Source organism: Rousettus aegyptiacus, unplaced genomic scaffold, assembly GCF_014176215.1.
Source record: "Rousettus aegyptiacus isolate mRouAeg1 unplaced genomic scaffold, mRouAeg1.p scaffold_m13_p_2, whole genome shotgun sequence".
Classification (NCBI taxonomy): Eukaryota; Metazoa; Chordata; class Mammalia; order Chiroptera; family Pteropodidae; genus Rousettus; species Rousettus aegyptiacus.
In genome coordinates, this window is record NW_023416295.1 from 43,955,498 (window position 1) to 43,969,288 (window position 13,791).

The 13,791-nt window shown below is 38.2% G+C and overlaps 2 pseudogenes; one reads left to right on the plus strand and one right to left on the minus strand.

Annotated features, from left to right (window-relative positions):
- Positions 1-663: 663 nt before the first annotated feature.
- On the minus strand, positions 664-782 carry LOC118613965 (annotated as a pseudogene).
- Positions 783-4,642: 3,860 nt separating this feature from the next.
- On the plus strand, positions 4,643-5,537 carry LOC107505209 (annotated as a pseudogene).
- The last annotated feature ends 8,254 nt before the right edge of the window (positions 5,538-13,791 follow it).

Here is a 13,791-nt window from a genome sequence, read left to right on the forward strand (position 1 = left end):
CTTCTATTACATTTGAAAACTTGACCCTTTTATCCCTCCTATTTATGTTTTTGATGTCACAGGTTACTTCTTTTTATATCATGTATTCTTTAACAAGTTATTTTAGCTTTAGTTATTTTTAATACTCTTGTCCTTTAAGAACATTCATACTTACACTTTTGGTTTTCTGGTGCACACACACTCATGGTCTCTAGAACAACAACAGAAAAAGAACTATAGTCTCTGAGCCATAGTGTATGTACCATCGGCTTCCGCTAAATCAGTGAATTTCTTAGATTGCTTTTTATTGTGTTGTTTTAGCATTAAAATATGAGGACAGAATGCAGCAGAGACTTAGCAGAGCCTACTTGGAAAAGACATCTATGTGGGTGTGGGTATTCTGGATTCTAGTCTTAGTTGTGTGACCCTGGGCATGTCACTTTGCCTCTCTGTACCTATTTTCGACCTGTAAAATTATAATTTGTTTGCCTATCTTTCTAGAGTCTGATTGTGAGAGGAAAACTAAATAACTTATCTAATGCATTATTTTGTTATTAAACCACAATGGATTTATTTTTTATTGTTATAATTATTTTTAGGCGAGGCAACTTTTGGTTGATCTCATAGATTGCAGCTTACAATCCCTTATTTATTATTATTATTATTATTATTTTATTTTTTTTACATTTACAGCACCTGGTCTTCCTAGGTGGTCTCCCATCCAAGTACTAACCAGGCCCGATCCTGCTTAGCTTCTTAGATCAGACAGGATTGGGCTTGTAGAGGGTGGTATGGCTGTAGACTAAACCACAATGGATTTAAATTCTGCTTTTTTCCCACAAAGGACTTCAGCTGCCATTAGAGAAGTTAAAATCCAAATTTAAGCTCTTACTATGACTACAACTAACATTGCCTAATATATCCAAGCAAATAAGGTCACACACGAGCTTAATTTTTGCTTATTTTTCTTTGAAGAAACCTTTCAAAATTTTATTTTTAAAAGGAAATGTGGCTTACCTCCCTTTCCTCTTGGTATCATTCTTAAATGGATGCATTCTACTTCAACATGCTTTTAATAAATAAATGCCTGGAGTGCTTGAAGCCAGGCAGTGGAGCTAAAAGTAGCAAAACTTGAATTCGGGAACATGAAACAGAACAAGGTGTCAAAGATTACGCTCGCACTTCTTGTACAGAGGATGGAAGAAAGAAAAGATTTGGAGAAATAATCATAAATTCAGTTCTGGATTTATTTGATTTGAAACACAGAAAAGAAACAAATTCAGTAAAAGACCATAAAGACAGCTACAGTGGTAAAAGAGCACTGGGCTCAAAGGCAAAGAACTTTAATTAAGGTTCTGCCTCGGCTCCAACATATATGAACATGTGAGCAAGTACTTATTCTTCCCGAGTCTTGGTTTCCTCACCTGTACAATGGAGATATTAACATCTATCTCATCACTTTGTGGGGAAAGTAAAATGATAATTTTTTAAAGTTATTCTATAAGGAACTACTCTGCTTCTCATTATTGTAGAAACATAAGGAATGACACGAACAAATGAGTTGGTGTGTTCCTTTCTGGGAACATCCCCACTAACTAACAGATGTCTTCCTCTTGTCTTTTCACAACTCACCTGTGTAATTGGCTGAGTTACTCTGGCTTCCTGTTTCTCCACCTTCACGAGGAAGGCTACAACTGTGACCTCATCCAGAAGGGCATGCAGAGCGAAAGTGGAGAAGATTCTCTTGAGACCCATGGTTAATAAGGGGTAGGAATCATGGTTCTGGAACGTTATCAGCTTCCAATGAATATTAATTGATTGGGCTGTAACATTAACATTTGATTACTAGGGTTTAAATTGGTGAAAAGGAGAAAATATTTTAGTTAATTGGGAAAAAATATCTCCCTGCCTGTTCATGTAAGTTTGGAGTCACCTATGACCACCACAGACTTGAGCACAGGCTTGTCCCCAGAACATGAGGAGGGACAAAAGCCATGGAAAGATGAGGGAGGGGATAATTCATCCTCCCCATTTATGTTCCCTCTGGGTTGAACTCCTTCATCCCTCCCAACCATTATATACTAAAAACCTGTGTGCCATTAACCTTTTTGACCACTACAAAACCAGGTAGGCAACCTGGCTGCCAACAGCAGTGGGGTAGCTCTGGTTGTGCGAATCATGAGAGGGGGCAGAGTCTAAGAAGGATTCTCAGAGGAATAGGGTAAATAAACTCTGTAAAATACAGAATTCGTAAAATTCAAGTATTTATTAAACCCCAGTTTGGGGTAAGGAGTACCAAACCATCTGAAAATGCACCTCAGTCTTACAATCTGTTTAGGGGGAGAAAATTAGTAGATGAAAGACTTGGTCTTGGATAATGTCTCTGTGCTGTGATGCAAGGTTTCTGTATTGCTTATTATCTTTGCTTCCTATTCATTTTTTTACATCTGGTTCATGTCTGAGAATTTCCAAATGCAACAACAGAAAATGAAAACGTAATTCAAATTATTTCCATATCTTCCCAAATTGGATGCTGTTTCTTTATCAAAATTTTTTCCAGCTAGGCTCTATGACCAACATCTGAACACAAAATGCTTATGTCCTAGGTATTACATTTCTATTCTTGAATTATTGTCTCTGGTATATTTGGTACAATGTCTTGAAATATCCAAATAAAGGGTCAGTTGCTAGCAAATTTCATGGCTATACAAGGAATCACTGTAAGCAGACTTGATACTACACTTCTTTGTATAGGTGTAGATATATATCACTTGAAATAGAGAAGAACCATTTGTTACGTTGTATAAGTAAAGCAGTTAGGACAGCATCTACATTATAGTAAATTCTATGAAAGTCTTAGCTGCTGCTTCTCCTACTACTGTTGAAAGGCCTAAAGGTTATACTGTGACCAGGAGTCAGCTAGGCTGTTTCTTTAGATCTACCGTCCCCTGGCATAGACCTAACACATTGCTTCTCACCTATGAGTGACCCTTTGACCCTTTGGGAAGATCAGCTTTGTAGGTCTACATTGTTGCTATTGGGTGCCCCTTGGGAACTGTCAGAGTTTCAAGGCAAATCCCTGAGATGTAGCAGGCATGAGAGTCATCGCTCTAAAGCAGTGCTTCTCAAACTCTGTGTGGCAAAGGATTAGTTCTTATTTCCAATCTGTCATATCCTTATACTTTGTAAAGTGCAATCAAAATAACTTAAAATGTAATAAAAAGCAATACACACAAAATTCAAGTCCCATTTTTTTTTTATTAGATTCAAGAGACATAAACTTATGTGGCCAAGTGGCTCTCAACAGTTATAAACGCTCCCTCTCAATTCTGTACTTGTCTCATTGCTGAACAGTCACCATCAGATTGCCAATGTGGGCCTCACTGTGAGTAGCAATCTCACAGAGGACAGTAAGGAACCCCAACAGTCACTTCCATACTATTTTCTTTCCAAAGAACTCAAAGGACTCTCATCAAAGTAGGGGGCTCTATGGGCCGGCAGGCCTCAGGCCTCAGCTTATGATGGTAGAACCGCCGGTGTGAAGTGGGTGTAGGGTGGGTAGCTGAGAGGCCACCAGGGAAAGCTACTTTGTACAGGCCGCTGGCCATTCCCTCAGCTGGGAATTTACACAGGGCTAAGTGGTAAGCTGTTTCGTGCAGATGCACAGGTGTGAAAACAGTTTGTGATAGGCAGGTTTATGGCAAATAAACACATTGTATGATATACTGTAATCAACTATATAAACAACTTTAAAATTGTCTATACTTCATATTTCTAGCATTTGGTTTTGTTAATCATATGTATCCCTGACAGCAATTAAATAATCTTGAGAGAAAATATACACCTGCTGCCTCCCCTGGGGAAACTACATCTCTTTTGTGAATGACATAAGTTCTCCATAAAACATAACTGAAGATAGAAGAATCGAATCTGGAGATATGTCTCCTTTCTCCTGTTTTATCTCTAGTTGAATTGGAGTGCAGGGTTTAATACAGCTAATTTTTTTCTGGATCCCTCCTCTGAGATTCTATGTAAAGCAAAATATTTCCCTGAGGGACACATTCAAGGCAATAGATAAATAAGGTTGTGATGAGTGTCACAAAAGTGAGGAAGGTCCCACACCCACCTCACATGGCCTGCACTTTTTCCCCTCCCCAACTTCTCACCCCAAACCTCTCAGTTCTTTCTGATTTCTACAGTAGATCTGATCTACTTTTGCAAACATCACAGTGGTCCTTTTCTTAAAACAAAACAAAACATGATAAATATTTGCTTTGCTTGAGCCAGGTTCCAAACAAGGTCCATTTGTTAGGACTGGTGAATTGGAAGTCTCTTTAAATTGACAGCTGTCACAGGAGACCTGCTGCTGCCGGGAGCAGCCCAGTGCACTGCTACACCTCAGACTTGCCGAGCCTCCCACAAGGCAAAGTTCAGGGTGTCAGTGTACTGGGGTGAGTGTCAGGGCCAGCCTGCAGCAGCAGGTAGTTCTAATGGCCCTGGAAGGGCAAGCTGCTGCCCCAGTCACCTGTGCTTTGTACCTGACAACTACCCACCTAGCTTTAACCATGACAACCTCTCCCACTCCCAAAAGTGGGACAACCATGGAGCCAGTATGTTCCTGCCAACAACTGTCTTGGAACTAGAATGCCGAGGACCTGTGACCTCATTGCGATTTGGTTGGTGTGTTGGAAACAACTATCTGGACGGGAAACATACACTTTGGCTTCAAAACACAGCATTTGTCAATGAGAAAACAATGACGGATCTATACAGTCTTGTTAACAGGTACAAACCTGACCTGATTTGGTCTCTTGATGGGTAGGGATGTCCTGATTTTATAGAACTCTACAAATTTTCTTTTTTGGCTCTACAGTGATAGCTATGTCAAGGATGAGGTGGTAGTAAATGACGGATGAAGCCAGAAATGCTCCTGTTTCCATGGAGGCGACTACAACCATCAGGGTAAATTCAAGCCAGAGAAGTTGCTGTACCACAAGTGGGAGATGTGCATCACCATTAACAAGACATCCCGGAGCTATCGTGGGGACATGATCATGTCTGACATTGGAGTGAATCTGAAATCATTTTGCTATTGGTTCAGATGATAAGTTTGAGAGGCAACTATCTTCTCAACATTGGACAAACTAAATATAGACTGATCATTCCTATCTTCCAAAAATGCCTTCTTGATGTTGGAAAGTGGCTGAGTAATGGCGGTGAGGCTATCTATGTATTTAAACCAGAGCGTGTGGTTGGAAAAGAACACAGTGTCTGTATGGTATACCTCAAAAGGATCAGGACTCTTAAACCTTTATGCCCCCATCACAACCTTAACTACAAAGGTAAAAATGCTGGGATTCTAAGATCAGAAGAGACCTGAAGATCCAGATAAAGGTCTTCTCATTTCTCTGCCCCAGTTACCACCCTCTGCTCTCCCAGTTGAGTTGGCTTAGACTGGAAAGCTGAGAGGAGTGGAGAGATCGTTGGGGTTCAAGAGGAAAGGGACACTGCCTACCATTTGCTGCTTTGATTTTCCTTGTATAGTACCATGGCTGTAATAAACTAACTTTTCCCCTCCTTCCAGAGATGGCTTTTCCAACACATTTAACTCAAGAGAACTGAGTGCATTATACCAATATCTCCATGGACCAAGTATCTCTCTGGTCAGCAAAAGAAGGGACTGAATAATTAAACTCTGAGTTCATCCAATCCTACCTTTGGAAATTATCTACCATGGAAGCTTCCCTCCATTCTCTGTGTTTGATAAGCCTACTTGCTTACTCAGAGACTGTAGCTAAAGAATAAGCCACGCCACCCTGTTGTCTATGGGCGGAAGTGGAGAGAGTTTGGCGAGCTCAGCTACATACTATTTATTTAGCATCAGTTGTCACCAGCTCTCCCCATCACCAACCTCCCCAAGTGCAAGAGAACCTGGAGGGGAAGAAAAAAGCATGGTAGGCTGCTAATGGTCAACTCTTCAGAAGTTTCCAAAGCAAACCGAGAGGTGTGAAATTTCGTCTGTTTACAGTGACACTATTAAGAAAATTGATGTGATTCTACCTTGCTTTTAAAAACATGATCAAATAAATGTTTGCATGTTACAAAAAAAAATTTATAGGTCTCCCTATCATCTCATTTTTTCCCCCTTGCACTCATTTTTGTCGTTGTCATTATTGTTGAAGAAACTGGTCATCCTGGGGTTTTTGACACTTCGGATTTTGCTGATTGTGTCCCTGCGATGTTGGTTAATGTGTTCCTCCTGCCACTGTAAGCTGCAAATTGGTAGTTAGATCTAGAGGCTTGATAAGATTCAGGTTCAATTATTTTGTCAAGCATATTTCATACGTAGTGTTTTGCACTTCTATTAGGTGGTATATAATGTTTGATTACTTCCTTGTGGTGATGTGAGCAGTCACTGGTGGTCATCACTTAGTCCATTAATTCATCAGGAGGTTGCAAAATGATGAGATCTTAATTCTATCATTTCTTGTTCATTATTAGGTGGAAAAATTCTATAAAGAGAAATTTCCCCTTGACTCTTCGGTTACTCTGAGACATTTTTTTTTTTTTTTAACACAATGAATTGGTTCCCTGGCATTCTTTAAAGGGGATTAATGAGTGGTTTTTGTTTCTCACTGAACTTAAAGATTTAAGTATACTTGATATGTTTTGATCTATTGATGTATCATCCTACAGATGCTCAAATTATCCCATTTTGGCAAGTTGTATACTCTTTAAGCTGTTACCCAAATTCTTTGGACAGAGCCCAAAGAGTTTTTCATAGTTTCCTTGCTATCTGGTATGACAAGATATTCCAGACTAACTTATTAAAATTTCACGTCAGACTTTGAATTAGCTGTCTTTCCTAGAGGAGTGTTTTTTTTTTTTTTTGGTGGAAATGATATTTAGAGACACAATCAGGGCTCCAGGGGTGCATATTGCTATTGGGTTAGCCATTGTTTCCAGGCCTTTTCAGTGGAGAGAACTAGAATATATACTTTTAAAGCATAAAACACATTATGAATTAGTATTGCTACCTCCGATTTATTTTCAGAATTACAGAATTTTTACTTAATCTCATAGATCTTATAATTGTGTCTGCTCTCACTCACACTGAAAAATCCCAGTTCTCAATAATACCAATATATATATACATTTTTGCTTTATTCTACACTACATACACAAGTTTTCGAATACCAATACCAATATTACCAAAATATGATTACTGAATCAATAGATACAAAAAAAAAATCAGTTATAAGAGTTAATGGAAGAAAAGACCACATGTCTAACAGCTAAAAATTAAATGAAATACCTCGGTATAGATTTAACAGGAAATGTTTAAAATCTATGTGAGGAAAATTGTAAACACTCATGAAGATATAAAATTAGACTTAAATCTTTGGAAAGATAAACTATGTTCATAGAAAAATTCAACATCTTAAAGATTTTAGTTCTTCCCATGTTTAAAATTTAATGCAATTCCAATAAAAATACCATTCGGTGGTTTTTTTTTTTTTTTTCAGAGCTAGACATAAAATGACTAAATAGTGTGGAAGAATAAACATGCAAGAAGATCCAGGAAACCCTTCAAAAAGAACAGAAATGGTATAATATTAAAGCATATCATAAACCTCTATAATTAAAATAGTTTGTCATTAATGCATGAACAGGCAAATGGAAAAAGTAGAAAATTCAGAAATAGACCCAACTGTATATAAAAAGGTAAAGTATAATAAAAATAGCATCCCTAATTAGTGAGGGAAAGACAGACTTTTTTAACAGGTGGTGTTAGGATAACTGGATAGCCACATGCAAAGAGATAAAACTGAAGCCATTCCTTGTACCGTATTCCAGGACAAATTTTAAATGGATGGGAAATTTACATTTAAAGATGACATACAAAAAATCAGCAGAAAAATCTGGGCGGATCGCTCTATACCTTGGCATGGGGACGATTCTGTAATTTACAACTCAAGATCAAAAAGCAATAAGAAGAGGACTGACATGTACTATTATTACATGAAAACAAGTGCTTTACATTTAATCTACATGAGTTACATCAGTCCCATTTTGCAAGTAAGAAAACTGAGACTTGGAGAAATTAAGTATCATGCAGAAGTTCACACAGTTAATGGCAGAGATGGCATTTGGACATAAAGAATTTGTATCTCATTGCAAACTGAGCCACCTAGACTTCCGTTCACTCCAAGCACCCTGAGAAAATAAGAAAATAAACATTTTCCAGATTCCACTCACAATTATGGAATAAAATCTTATTACTACTGCAAGGCCAATCCCATTGGTTTGATACAGACTTCATGTTGAGTTACAGAAGAGCTTTAAAAGGCATAGGAAGAAAGAAAGACTTTGGTGTATTTTGAGGATAAAATTTAAATGTAGTATTGCACTGAACATGGAAATTTATACCTCTTAGTTTGTATTCTTGATCAGAACATACTACTGCAGCACGCTCATCTTATTCTTTCTCATATCTCTATACAGTGAAACACTATATCAACCCTGAGAATCTTGTTTTAAATATATGAGAGTTGAAAGAATCTTTGGATTTTTTAGTTTATTACCAATAAAGACAGTGGCTTGGCTAAGTTATTTTAATGGAAACAGTTCAAGCTGGTTGTTGAGTTTATAAAGACAGAAGGTGCCAACTGATTGAAGGTTTCACTTCTCAGCTGGTATTTGATGTTTGTGCAATTAGTTAACAATCTTCATTCCTGCCCTGCCCTGGCATTTAATTTTCTCACATTTTAATTATTCATTTCTTTCCAATGCATCTCATGCCTAGCCAACAAATATTGAAATTCTTTTTCTGTGTCTTCAAGAAAAACTTTAAAACCAATTATGCTGTCTCTCTGCTCAGAGCAGCATGGTTATTTATAGGGGCTTGTGAGGGCAACGAAATTCATTCATTCATTTCATAAAGATTTATTAAGCCCCAATTAATGTGCCAGACATTTTTCTAGGTGTTGGAAATATAAGGAGGATGAGGCAGACAAGTTTCTGTTCTCAATAATCTTACCTTCTATAGGAGGAGATGGAGCAAAAACCATGAACAAACACAAAGCCAGGTAACATCAGAGAATGATTTGCTCTGTGAATAAAACATTAAACACAGTGATGTGATAGGGACTGGGGCAAGGAAATTCCTTAGCTGGATGGTCAGAGAAGTCCCTGTCGAAGATTTGAGCCACATAAAGATCCAGATAGAAAAATGTCTAGGTGGAAGGAACGAGTGCAAAGGCCCTGAGGAAGGAATGCACTTGTGTGTACAAAAAAGAGTACCTGTCGCTGGAGGGGAGTGAACTACACTGAGCTATTACTGACCTTCAAGTATTTAAGGATTTGCTTGTCTGTTTATTCATTTACACTGTACCTTGTCCCGAAAAGGATTTAAAATAGCTCTTTGAATGTTACGGTTCTCTAGAGTGCCTGTAGATTTGAGAAACATCAAATTGAATCCTTTAACAGGTAAAGTCCAACAGATAGATCTGAAACGGGGCATAAAAAACAACATTGATGCAGAATGTTTACTATTTTTTTTAAGGCTCACACACCTTGAAATGTCATTTAAGAAGTTATCTTTAAAGAAAATTGTTGCACTGAATTTAATTTCAAATCGACAGACCTATTATATTCTCTGATTAATCACGGCACATGCTATTTACCAAACTCCTGTAAAAAACAAATTTCTTTTGTACACACTACAAAGAAATGTTACATAAAATTAGGCACCAAGTAATGACTGTAATTTGTGGTGAGTTAATAATACACAGATGATCACGAGGCTGTAAAGGAAACCGCTTGAGACATTAACAGATACGCTGTCGCAGAGGAACTGGAACCAGGCAGACTGTGAGCTCTGGGTGGGGAATAGAGAGGACTCAAGAAAGAATGAACATTAGATGTTTTGACTTCCAGTAATGGGCTGAAACCTGCTCAAGGTCTTTGCCCAGAGGAGCCTGTCCGAACGACTTCTGGGTTTCCTCATTGGTTTTCAAATTATTATTTTTTACTCCTTGCAAAGCAAAAAAGTTTTAACACTTAATAGAATTTTCATTTAACATGAATTTTGCTGAACGGTCTTGACTCAAAAGTTCTTTGCAGCTTTGCAAGAAGCTGTAATTTTCCTAGGTTCTATGAGCCACTTTATGGGGCTAATTTCTTGGTGCTTTAACGGTCTTAAGCTGAGATACTCAGACTTTACATTTTTGGAAAGGAAAATAAAAATAAAGCCCTAATATATTTTTTTATATTTCAATCTTTTTTATTTAATTTAATTTTTTAATTTAATTTTTTAATTTTTTAAAATTAAGTTTATTGGGGGTAACATTGGTTAATACAATTATATAATTTTCAGGTATACACTATAATTTGACAACTGTATATTCTATTGTGTGTTTACCACCAAAGTCCAGTTTCCTTCAGCTACCATATATTTAACCCCCTTGATCCACTTCACCCTCCGCCTACCCCTCTATATTTAACCCCTTTGACCCCATCTACCTCCTCCCTCCCCCTCCTCCATAACCACTAGTCTATAGTCCATGTCCATGAGCCTCAGTTTGTTTGTCTTGCTCATTTGTTACTTTTAGGTTTATATTCCACATATAAGTGATATCATGTGATTTTCAACTTTTTCTGTCCGGCTCATTTCACTTAGCATGATTATCTCGAGGTCCATCCATGTTGTTGCAAATGGCAGTATTTCATCTCTTCTTATGGCCAAGTAACATTCTATTGTATATAAGCATCACAGCTTCTTTAGCCAATCATCTGTCATAGGACATTTTGGTTGCTTCCATGTCCTGGCCCCTATGAATAATGCTTCTATGAACATTTTCGGATATGGGTTTTCAAGTGTTTGGGGGTAAATACCGAGCAGAAGGATTGCTGGATCATTAGGTAGATAATTATTAGTTTTTTGAGGAACCTCCATACCGTTTTCCATAGTGGCTGTACCAATTTTCAGTCCCATCAGCAGTGTATGAGGGTTCCTTTTTCTCCACATCTTCTCCAGCATTTGTTATTACTTGTCCTGTTAATTATAGCTATTTTAACAGGTGCAAGATGGTATCTCATTGTGGTTTTGATTTGCATTTCCCTAATAGCTAGCGATGTTGAGCATCTTTTCAAATATTTGCTGGCCATTTGTATATCCTCTGGGGAGAAGTGTCTGTTCAGGTCCACTGCCCATTTTTTGATTGGATCATTTTGTTGTGGTGGTTGTTGTTATTGTGTTGTATGAGTTCTTTGTATATTTTGGATATCAGGCCTTTATCGAAGGTGTTGCTTGCAAATATATTCGAAGGAAACAAATGTTATATTTCTCCCAAATCTGTAGAAATCAAAAATAGAAATCAAAAATAGAAAAGTTATGTTTTTAGATATAAAACATGACTGTTTTAAACAAAAATAAAAATTCTCTATCCCACGTGTAGTGGATAGGTTGGAAAGTCAATGGCCCAGGGGATTTGTGATACAATTTGTTTAAACTTCCAGAAAGGAAGAATGGAAAATTGTTAGGAGATTAAAAATAACTCACCTTCTCTTATAGAACAACTTTTCTGATATCTTCTCAATTCCACTTCTTGCTCTGATCTAAAAGCCATTTAAAAGGGGGTTTACACAATGAAAGATTCATAGTGCCAAGTCTCAAGAGAAGATTTCAGGGCTTTGAAAAGCAAAGACTCCTAAAGTCCATTCAGGGCTTTCATCAATTCACAGTGTGACTCTTACCTGTCATTCATCTGTCCACCTGCCTCCTTGGCTTTGTATGTGAAATGGGTATCAAAGAATACTTCATGATGATAAGTTAGCTTTCCAAACAAATGACAAACATCCCTGTCATCTAGGTTGGAGATTATATCATTGCTTGTCTTGGGCATCTCTGACTGGTCTGTTTTCCAAGGATGCTAAGTTAAGTCATTCTTATCATTCTTATTTATTATGGAACCAAATGGGAAGGAGGGATGTATAATTTAATCTGGAAAAAGTACTCCACCATAGTCCTTACCAGGCTTTGGGGAAATATGATAACGCACCCAAACAAACAGGCACACACTCCATTACGGGACTAATGATGAGCTGAAAATAAAAAGGAAATTTAAAGAAGAGAAGCGTCCAAAAGGGATTAATCAACAACTCTAAGGCAATATCATGCTGTGCTTATGTTTTCTACAAATATTGACTTTGAAGAATTGAACATGTGACTAAACACAATGTCATTGTCCCTGAGAAAGAAAGTTTCCATGTGACTATTTAAGACCAAAGGCAATGTAGAAAAACGGAGGCAAGAGGGGCCCAAGCACTATGCTGTAGCCTTCTTCCCCTGCAGGGAGGGGCAAGTGCCATGTATTTGGTTGCTGTTTCTGTGTATTTAGCCTCTGCTCCATCACTAGTGATAAGAATGTGATGTGTCACAAACACACTATACACACACACACACACACACACACACACACACATTTATGTAATCTGAGCTGGAAGAAGGAGAAAGCATTAGGAGAGGACCTCTATTTCTTCTTTCTTTAACCTTGCAAAGCCATCACAGACTTCTTCAGAAGTAATCTGGGACAGGGAAAGAAATCTGAACACAGGGGAGTTGGAAATGGTATAGGATAGGGAGAGAGGAAGTAAACAGAAGGTTCCGTAGCCCAGACAATCCAACAGCATGAATTACAAGTCAGAGAAAGGAGTGATTTCTTTAAAGACAAGGCTGCACTAGTTCTGGAAACCAGGGTCCCTCAGGGGGCAAGTCGTGACAATTTCAAACAAGATAAGCTGGGAGCTGACCAAGAAGCCAATGGTAATGCTTTGATGTGAAATATTTGTACAATATGAGACACGGATGTATTCTTTCACATAAATTCCTTAGAGCAAATTGTCTCAGGAGAAATCTTGATTACATCCTGATGACATGTTTACTGACCCTGTACATTTGGGTATGGGTGTGTGGTAGATTAGATGATTATTTAGCAGATATTCACTCCAACCCCCAACTCCTGCCTCTCCATGGCTTCATGAAAAGGTGTGCTTTCCTGCTCAGTGATGTTGGACCTGGCCATGTGACTCGTTTTGCCAAATGGGATATTAGCAGACGTGACAGAGCAGGGATTGGAAATGGGCTTGTGCAGTTGAACTGACCCTTCCTATGCTTCTGCCATGAGAAAAAATGCCAAGGTTGGCCTGGCAGTCTAAAGAAGATGAAAAAAAAAACATAGAGCAAATCTTGACTCAGTCTCTAGCTGGAAATCAAGGCCAGCTGAGCTGAGCTTGGACCAGCCAAACCCAAATGCATGAGTGAGGATAAATGATTGTTCTTTTAAACTACTGAGATTGGGGGTAGTTTGTTGTACAACATTTTGAGGCTGTAGCTAACTGATACAAGCAGAACTACTGAATGAGCAAGTAAAGGAGGCAAAGGATGTGTATCGTGCAGTGAGCACAATGGTGGCATCCACAGCAGGGTCATGCAGAGACGTGAGTGATGGTGGCTACTGCGGAGAGAACACCCTTGGTGCACAGTAGCATGACGCTCTTGCTGAACACAGATCAAGAATCAAAATTTGGCTGCTTGTGAAACAGGGGAGACTATTCTAAGTCCCTTAGTCTACGCATATACCTGTAAATACCAGTGACTCTTCTGGGTACAACTTTGTATGAGTCGGTATCCATGAGAGCTCTTGTTTTTGGAGCAGGGAAAGGGAGTGTATTAGTGTTGTTAGTGATGCCTTGTTTATTTGTTTGTTTTGTTTTGTTTTGTTTTGCTTTGAATGGCTTTGAGAGAGGCAC